Below are 10,761 nucleotides of genomic sequence, written 5' to 3' on the forward strand. Positions count from 1 at the left end.
GAGATGTAACAAGTCAAGTAAAAACATTAGAAATTTGAAATATAGTATAAAATAAATATTCTTAAGTGCTACATCAAACATATTGAGTTCATCATTATACTACATGTAATTATAACATGGTGTCCTGAGTAATTTAAAAAAAAGTGTAAAATAAATATTCTCAAGTCATACATCAAACACATTGAGTTCATCATAGTGCTACATTCAAATATACTGTGGTATGCTGAATAAGAAGTTTAAACAATGTATTACCAGATTGATGATTCAAAATAATTTTTTTACAATTGTAACATTCTGCAATGGAACATCTTGTAGAAATCTAAAACAGCCCCACAGGGGGAGTGTATATGTAGAATCACTACTGATGATAGTACTAAATGTAAATCATAAGGTATGGTTAGGTATATATAGGTATAGGACAGGGATTCCAAATAAATCAGTGAAATTTAGTATAAGTGTACATACCTAGTATTTAGCATTTTGGCAAGGTAAGGGTGTGTTTACTAGGTAATATAGGAACTGATCCTTTGATCCATCAGCAAACGTTCTTAGGAGTAGGTAGGATTACAAGAATATTCTTTAAGAATGTGTATTCGGAAGGTGAATTCCAGGAATTGGGATCGTTAGGTATGGTTTGATATTCCTAGGGGCAATGAGCAATATGAATTGTTAGGGTATAGTCCACTATACCCCTTGAAATTTATGCCCTAATTATTAATAATGTACATATCTAAACTTTGTATTATCTGCTTCTTGGTTGTAACAATGTAATATATGATTTATAATAAATGTAATGTTGAGGAAAATGTTACTGTCTTGTTCAAGATTTCTATTTTTATTGTCAATACCAGAGTTTAAAATCCACAAGCAATTGCTGTACGTATTCCCTTTTTACCCCTATACACTCATAGGTCCTTGCATCCCCCTGGCAGACATTCTCCTAGAGCCCCCCTGACTGCCACTGGGACTTGCAGGGGACGGGGGCGCCACTGCTATATGGCACCCTGGCTTCATGTGCAGCACACGCTGCACTAGCCATTCAGTCCCCTGTATGATCCGCCCCTTGTCAGGGCGGATCACCCAATCGGGTAGAAGGGGGCAGATACACCCTTACCCTGCTAAAACACTAAATGCTAGGTATGCACACATACTAAATTTCACTGATTTATTTGGACTCCCTGTCCTATACCTGTATATACCTAACCATACCTTATGATTTACATTTAGTACTATCATCAGTAGTGATTCTACATATACAGTCCCCCTGTGGGGCATGTTCCTAAATATGGGTACGTGAGTAAAAAATTTTTTAGATTTCTATAAGATGTTCTATTGCAGAATGTTACAATCGTAAAAAAAATTCTTTTGAACCATCAGTCTGTTAATACATTGTTTGAACTTCTTATTCAGCATACCAAGGTATATTTGCATGTAGCACAATGATGACCTCAATGCACAATGATGAATGTGTTTGATGTATGACTTGAGAATATTTATTTTACACTTTATTTTAAATTACTTAGGGCACCATGTTATAATTACATGTAGTATAATGATAAACTCAATATGTTTGATGTAGGACTTAAGAATATTTATTTTATACTATATTTCAAATTTCCAATGTTAATGCTTGACTTGTTACATCTCTATTCAAATAGACCGTCAAGCACGCATTAATATCTATCCCTGAGAAAGCCCTACATGGCGAAACGCGTCGGATCATTGCGCGCCACGGCACAGTCTATTCAATGTTTATACTGTTACCTTTAAAGTTTCCTGATGGAATTCACTGTGTATAGTGTGTACAATTGTTCTGTGTTGTGGAATATTAACAGGACAGGATCTGAAGTAATTTTATATGTTCGTGTGTATTTGATACCTTATGTATGAAATAACCAATCAATACACTTCACCTTTTGCATGAAAAACCCCTGAGCCCCAAACCTCTTTCTTTATTCTCTACTCATTTTTTTGTATACAATACCTGGAGGTGGCTCACTGTAACCAAACTACACAACAATAACAGTGAGGAAGAGTAGAACACATTTATACTAGTGTTTACTTACTTCCTCATAAAAAGAGAGAAAATTTGTTTGACAACTTCTGTCTTTTTTGAAGCCATGCTGACTCTCATTTAAAATAATATTTTCCTAGCAGAAACTCCTCTATGTGGCTCGTTATCAAACTCTCTAAGACCTTTCCAACTATGGACGTTAAACGTATGAAATAAAAACCCCTGAGCCCCAAACCTCTTTCTTTCTTCTCTACCCATTTGGGACCTTTACTGTTTAACATCTTCATAAATGATATAGAGTTTAGGATTAAAAGTACCATTTCTGTGTTTGCAGATGACACCAAACTATGTAATGGAATTAAGTCCATACAGGATGTCTATAATCTACAAGCAGACCTGGATGTACTGTTTGATTGGGCAGCCAAGTGGCAAATGACATTTAATATAGATAAATGTAAAATTATGCACTTGGGAGCTAACAACATGCATGCTTCATTACTGTCTAGGGGGAAAACATTTTGGGGAGTCAGAAATAAAAAAGGATCTGGGGGTTCTAGTAGATCATAGACTTAGTAACAGCATGCAATGCCAAGCTGCAATATCTAAAGCTAGTAAAGTACTTTCTCATATAAAAAAAGAGGAATAGATTGCAGAGGTGGAGACATATTCCTGCCCCTGTACAAAGCATTGGTCAGACTACATCTGGAATATGCAGTCCAGTTTTGGGCACCTGTTCACAAGAAGGACATTGTGGATTTGGAGAGAGTGCAGAGAAGGGCAACTAAATTAATAAAAGGAATGGAGGAGCTCAGCTATGAGAAGAGATTAGCTGAACTGAATCTATTCTCCCTTGAGAAGAGATGTTTAAGGGGGGATATGATCACCCTGTATAAATATATAAATGGTCAATATAGAGAACTCTCTTCCCCATTATTCACTTTGAGATCATTACAAAGAATAGGAGGGCACTCTTTGCGTCGGAAGGAAAAGAAGTTTAAGCTCGGGATAAGGAAGGGATTCTTCACTGTAAGGACTGTGAAAATGTGGAAACAGCTCCCTCAGGAAGTGGTTTCAGCAACTATAGATTGCTTTAAGAAAAAGCTGGATGTTTTTCTAGAAGCACATAATATAACTGGGTATTAAGGCTTTAAAGTAAAAATAACAGTGACTGTTGATTTAGGGAACATCTGATTGCCTCATTGAATTAGGAAGGAATTTTTTTTCCCCTGTTGAAGCAAATTGTCCCAGGGTTTTTTTGCCTTCCACTGGACCAACTATGTCTTACAGGGTTTTATATCTGTTTTTTATGATGGACTTTTTTCAACCCAACCTACTAGGTAACTATGTAGCTCTATCTAGCTCTAGTGCTAGTCCCTGCGTCATTGCAGGGCAGGCTTCACACTGACGGACGACTTTTCTCATGATCAATAGTGAATGAAAACAAGTTAAAGTATCACTGTTTAAGCACGTAAATTCCCTCTACACCATCCACTGACCGCTGCGAAGCCTTGACTTTGTCCAGTTCTTTCTTAAAGACCATCAAATTTACATATTTAATGTTGGTAGATGGATTATTATTCTTGCAGAGCTTCATCATAGCATCAAAGGCCTTCATTTTCAGATGCCTATTTGAGTACTCCCCAGATTTCACCTTTCACAGTCTTCATCTCTCGCAGGCATCAATAGGATCTGTAGAGTTTAATGAACTCCCCAATGAAGTCTGGGTTATTGAAAGCGTCATAGGACATTAAATATATGATTCAGTTTAGCATTATCCACCTAAATTTTCCCTGGAAAAGAGGATAATGGGCCTGGATAAGACTGTAAATAAATGTTGGGCCACAGATTTAGAGCACTTTATTTAGCATTCAGATCCAGAGTGTCCTAGACTAAAGCACATCCTTTTTCCAGGCCAAATATTAAGGTTGGCTCTGAAGCTCCTGACCATTGATAATAAAAAGGCACTCGCTTTTGAGTCTGAAAGGGAGTTGCAGCCTGAGGTCAGGTGTAGCTCAGACAAAGGGGCTGTGTGTAGCCTGTGAGCTGGGAGAAGGTCTCCCAAAGTTGAGGTTTGGTAGACCAAAGCCAGGGGGCTAAAATTTGTTTAGTTTTTTTGTCATGTGTTAATGACATTGGGCCCCTGCAAAGGAGTTTTTGTAAATAAAAGTGAGCAAAGTGCCCTGAAATTGAATTTAAAGTCTGGAATACCTCTCTGCAGTGTGTTTTAAAGCTAATCTCCCACAATATATATACTCAACAAATGTATTTCTTTTGTTTTTCCTGTGTTTTTATAATGTAAATAAACATTTTTTCTTAATATTTGCTTCTTGTAGTTAGTAAATGCTAAAATAAAAGAAATAGTAATAGATCAACGAAGACCTGAAGATATGACAGTGTGGGAACAGAACAGCGCTGGAAAAGATGAAGAAGGAGAAAGAAAAAAAATAGCGCTGGGAGGAAAACAATGATCATTTATAATACACAACATAAACACAATGCAAAAATATATGGGGATAGAGACAAAAAACAGACACAGAGAAAAAGAAAAAAACAGACACAGAGAGATATTTAATAAACATCTTGTGTACTGGTGTGTTGGTCATGCACACTACAAAGCACAATCAGTAAGCAACTGTACACACCCTAGCTAGCAACTGATTGTTACAAGCGGCAACCCTCGTTCATCAGTGTCATTGGCTTGTCATTAGGCACTATTTTTTGTCAAAGGAATATTGAACGATTTCTTGTTTATGGTTCCTTTACACAATCTGATGTGTGTACGTAGCTCAAGGCACACAAGATGTTTTTCCTGGCATCTTTTTGCCCATTTACACAAATTAGAAATGAGGCTCCAGTAACAACTGAGAAATTAGCATAAATACTTCTATTATTCAAGTACTAAACAATAGAGGTAATATGTAAATAATCCAAAATTTTATACAAATATAGAACTGTAACCAAAAACATTTTATCCCTTTATCAACAAATTGTATTGTAGACTGATTTTGTTCCAGGCAGTTTGTTTTTTTACCTTGATCTGGCAGAGTATGAGAGTTTCCATGCCAAGTCTTCTAATCACTGTTTGGATATAAAATGGCCTATAAACAAACCACAATACATTAAGGGCTCTTTTTATAATGTAGGAAATCTGAGATTCCCTGGTTGGAATCAATTGCTGCCATTGAAACACATGGACCTGGAAAATTTCCTGTTTTAAAAATGCACAAAGCCCTAAGCGGCATTAAGTGAAGTACACTTGAAGCGCTATCTACTGTACACACACACAAACGTCCCTGTTGTGGCTATTATTTCGACCTTGCATATCATAGATGATAGGGTCTTAACTGAAAATGTCAGTGTAGTTCTACTTTATGTACTTTATGTAACTTTGCTCTCAAACATGTTAAGGAGGGGCATAAACAGACTGCATTGTTCAGGGTAACAGGAAATGGAGTGGACAAAAGCTTCTCCTAACGCAGTTAAAGTATTCACACCTATTCCAACAGCATCATCATCAGACAAATAAAATATTTTTTTCCAGACATGGAAAACTGCTGGAGCATATTTGCCAAGATGTTGTGAAAAGGGTATGTGACTCATTTGTTTGTATTTTTAACCTTTTTGCTGCAAAACCTGCTCAGTTTATTGAATTAATGCTGTACTATAAATATATGGTAGGTAAATGTATAAGACAAAAAAAAAAATAACCAACATATAAGTAAAGTAAATTAAAATGTAAGGTCAAACTAAAACAATTTACATTTCTGAACATCATATATAGGTCCTATCACTAATTATTATAATGAATAAATGAACCTCCAGTAAACAAAACTAGTCAGCTAGCAACTACAGGGTTAACAGTAGTTGTAACCAGCCTTAGACAAACTGTGTTCCAGTGAAGAAAACCTGGAAGTGTCTGCTGACATAAAACCTCCACATCAAATAAATATTACATGTACAGACTTGAGATGCATGGCAGGCACAAATGTTAATGCTGCTTTTGTTGAAACTTGAATTGAGTTATGGTTTGTACTTGCTTGTCCCATCTGGCAAGATGCACACACCATCAAATGCCTAGATGCTGCACATCGTTTGCTGGGAGTCAAAAATAAATCTCAGCTATCTACAAAGGGAATGCAAACCAAAAGATTTCAGTACTTGAGACTATTGAACTAGTGTGCATTTTTACCTGCTTAAGTAAAGTTGCTCTGAGCAGCAGCTAGAAAGTGAACACAGTTGTCATTTACAAAATACAGTACAACATCTTGAGCTCTAGAATGTGTGTATTTTAATGCATTTCCACTGATCACATTGCCCCTGATTCATCAATCAAAATCGGATTATCGCTCGCGCATTCGTATTAGCGATCCGGAATCGTGCGCGATCGCGCTATTCAGCAACCGAAAAAGCTCGCGCACGGAGCCGCGCTTATCCGACAGCTTTTTACTGGCGATCTTGCATTAAAAGTCACTTGCTATAATCTCACCAGTGACAGCTTGACAGATCCTCCTTAGTCGCGCAGATGAAATCTAATGAAGCATTAAAGATTCTATTTGACCTGTAAAGGACTGTAAATAACACAGAACAGAGAGCAGGTGCTCGCTAATTAATTGCTATGATCTCACCATTGTGCTTGGATCCTCCTTAATCGCGCAGCTGAAATGTAATTGCCTTAATTGGCAGATTCGCGACCCCTATTGCGCAAGGCAGGAATCCGGCTGGTAGTGATTCAGGATGCGAGTGTACGCGCGCACTCAAGTCCCGGACCGCGTTAATCCGCGATCGCTGGTCGCGCGTACTTTCGCGCTTCCAGCGATCGCGGATTTCAATGATGAATCAGGGGCATTGTCTCTAATTATCTAATGTCCCTTTAGCATCATTGAAATCACCTGAATTTTTTTCTAATCACTACATATCTGAAGGAGAAGGATGCAAAGCTCAACTAGGTATGGATAAAGCAGGAATAAATATATCTGGCTGATCCAGCTAGTGAAGTAGTGACTTAGAAAATCGTAAGTAGTTTGTTAGTGGTGAGTTGTAATCAATGACATGACTGCTTACTTAATCTGGGCCTGAGTGAGATAAAGGATGAAAAAAATTGCCTTATGTACATAATTATAAACTTTACACTGAAACAAGGTAATATGACACACATTGATAAGACATTGATAATAGAATAACACATTTTATACTAAATTAATGCCACATATGGAGTGAATATGAAATAACTAAAATTGGTTGCAAATTCTTATTATACTTAGGTAGAACACAACTGTTTGAATTTGGGTTGAATATTGCCCAAAATGCAGGACCCAGAGCTGAAAGTCAATAGTTCCAATTGGCTACTAAATGGCATTCAACTTGCTCAGGACAGCTTTTATATTCGACTAACCAAACCTTTAACTCTGTCATGTTAGCTAGAACAGATTATAACAAACCTATATTCATAATCATTTTAGAATATATACTCACAGTCACAATAGGAAACTGTGTTCTTAATAAGAAAAAAAATAATAATACCCATATTGGGTACCTTTAACTGTTCCAGATTACTTAAGGTCATGCATGGCCTCATCCACTTTGACCAAGTAGGGTTTATGCCCGGTAGAGAGACCAGAGATAACACAACCAGGGTACTGAAATGGATATATCAGGCCACAACTAAACAAGTCCCACTCATGTTCCTGTCTACAGATGCTGAGACCGGGTCAACTGGCTTTTCATGGATCATACTGTGTCACAGATAGGCCTTGGACCACACATGTCACAGTTGGAGTAAATAGGTTACATTCGGCATCTCTGCACATTTCTAATTGCACAAGACAAGGGTGCCCTTTGTCTCTCTTAATTTTAATTTTGACGTTAGAACCCTTTTACGCACTATCCTTGCCTCTAATACTATTGAACGCCTAGAAAAGGGACATACAGTTCAGAGAGTCGCACCTTTTACAGATGATTTGCTGTTTGCAATCACCAACCCCAATGTTTCCTTGCCAAACATTATGAAAGCCTTAAGTGATTATGGTTCATTGTCTAACTTTAAAATTATTTATGCCAAATCAGCAGCATTAGATGTATCACTCCCAGCCAATACCTGTTTCCACCTGAAACACCCTTTCAATGGGAGCCTCACTCGAGAACAAATCTCGGAATGGTAGTACCCAGAGTACTCTCTGAGGTGTACACTAGGAACTTCCTTTCACTACTCTCCACAATGAATAAAGATTTAGAAAAGTGTGACAAAGCTATGTTCTCCTGGATGGGATGTATTAGTATTATTAAAATGAACATACTTCCAAAAAAAGGTCCCAGGGTCTTTTTTCAGAACCCTTACTTCAAGAATCTTCTTGTTCATCTGGCACAACAAAGTCACTTCCTTCACCCAGGCATGGGTCAAGCGGATGCTGTGTGATAGTTCTGGTGAATTTTAGTTGGAGTTTTGGAGATCGTTGCAACTCTCTCACTTCTTACAAACCCTCAGCCCAGCCACAGCCTATTAAACACCACTAACATCCCATCCCAGTGAAACTACACCGTATTCTTCCAAACGTGTCAGATAGTTGCTGGAAGTGTCAGCCGGAGACTAGATCTTTGCTTAACATTTTTTTAGAATGCCCCCTTCTGCAATACTTTTGGTCAACAATTAGATCTATAGCTCAACAGATGTCAGACCAAAATATCCCAGATGAACATGCCTTCTTCCACCTGCAGCACAACTCGTTCCCTCTAAAAATGTACAAAAAATCTGTAATCAGACACCTCATTGTATGCATGTGGCTACAGTGGGTTAATTTACCGCATATGGAGGACCTTACTGCTTCCATCCAGGGTGCTAGTAGGACCAACATCCAGGGTGCTAGTAAGTTGACCAACACCTTTTTTTTTGGTCACAATTTACTACATCTGATGAATATCATAGTTATTTCATCTAAACTTTGCCTCCCCTAACTGGTCTTGCCTAAATGCTTACGCCCCACCCCCCTCCCAAAACAACGGATCTACACCCTGAGCATCTACCCCTCACCTTTTTATATACCTGATAGTTTCCATATACTCAGTGAGGTCCCCCCTGTCCCTCGATCCCCATTGTTAGGGTTTGTTTTTCCCTTTGTGTTTTTTTTTTGTTTGTCCGTATTTTTGTTGTTGCATATCTGTATTTTTATATATTGCGTAATTTAAACTTTGTATCCTATATTTTTTATATCTCTGCACTGTTTGCATATTTTTGTGTGTTTTGCAATTGATTATTGCTGTTGATACATTTTCTCTTCTCCCTCCCCCTTTTGTAACTCCCTAAATAAATAAATACAGAATGTTTAAAAAACAAGCATTCTTCTGTACAGGTGTTTAAGCTATAATAGATATCAATATTAGCAGTTAAATAGATAATAAGACATATTTATGTCCAGTTAGATTATAAATTAAATTTTACATGATATATCACCTAAATAATATATTATGCATGTACTTCAATAGTGAAATGACATTTTGTGTAATAGTTGGGTATGTACAAACATAAAGTATATATTTCAATATTCCATCATTGCTGGAGTAAAATGAACACGTATCATCAGCCATGACCTGCCAACCTTTTATAGAAAAGCACAAAGACCCAGTGATGATATCATGTCTAAACAGGGTATGTAACAAAAACTGAAAGGTTTCATTTATTCATTTCAAAAGCATGCTAATGATGGGGATGGATGAAGAGCAATTTTAGCAGATTTCAGCTTAAGAAACTTCAGCTTTAGCATCCTGGCAATATTGTTTAAAATCAAGTTGTCATTTCCAATACAACAAAAGTTATGTAGCTGCTCTTTGTTTTGTTTTTTTAACAACAGGTCTTAATGTGGTTGTGGAGATCTACGGAGAACATCTTTTTCCAAGATAAAATAGACAATTATCTTTTTACACAGGTTAAAAAAGCACAAGGATGCAAACTGCTAAACAGTCCTGCAATTCAATGTATACACAAAAACACAAATTTGATTACCAAAATGATGTATGACACCGTATGAATTTGGGACTATTTTTTGGCATAGGTTTAAATAAGGAGGTTTATTCACTTAAAGCTTCTTTGGACATACGTGTTTATGGCTAAGCTATGTTTTCACAGTACTGCAGAGTTCAAAGACTGTTATCTCCAGTGACACTGTTGATAACTTTTTTAAAGGTTTAACACTTCCTTTGCTAATATAGCCAACAACATTCCTCTCAATTGATACCACAATTAAATATACTGCCACATCCCCAATATCACAAAGATCATCAAAACCAATGGGGGGACTTTTAAGGCAGTAGACAACAATTTACAATGCTACTTTAAGATCTATAGTAAAAATATAATTTTTGTATTTTCACATTAAAATACATAAAATGTATGATACATATTATTATATGGAATCTCTGGATGATATGGATCTCTACACGTTTGGTGAGCATACAATCTGCTTCATCAGGAGGTCCAGAGAACCATCCTCTTCTTATTGTTAGAAAAACATCTTACATTTGCCTTTTTAATTCACTATCTCCTGCATGCTAGGACAAACTAAAGTTGTTCCTCCAAGCAATGGTTCTGACGCAGAAACGAGGAGGGGTCTCAGGGCTCCCAAACAATTATCAAATCTAGTGCAACACTTTTAACAATCAATGACTACAGTAATTTAGCTTTAAAGTCATAGCCCCTGATTCATCAAGCAAAATCGGATTATCGGTCGCGCATTCGTATTAGCGATCCGGAATCGTGC

General features: G+C 37.1%; 1 protein-coding gene across 5 annotated transcripts in view; it reads right to left on the reverse strand.

Moving 5' to 3' along the window:
* Positions 1-10,761, reverse strand: part of EDARADD (EDAR associated via death domain) — a 77,491-nt gene that overhangs the window by 47,303 nt on the left and 19,427 nt on the right. The gene's annotated exons all lie outside the window — the stretch shown is intronic.

The sequence above is a fragment of the Pyxicephalus adspersus genome, chromosome 4, assembly GCF_032062135.1.
Source record: "Pyxicephalus adspersus chromosome 4, UCB_Pads_2.0, whole genome shotgun sequence".
Lineage (NCBI taxonomy): Eukaryota > Metazoa > Chordata > Amphibia > Anura > Pyxicephalidae > Pyxicephalus > Pyxicephalus adspersus.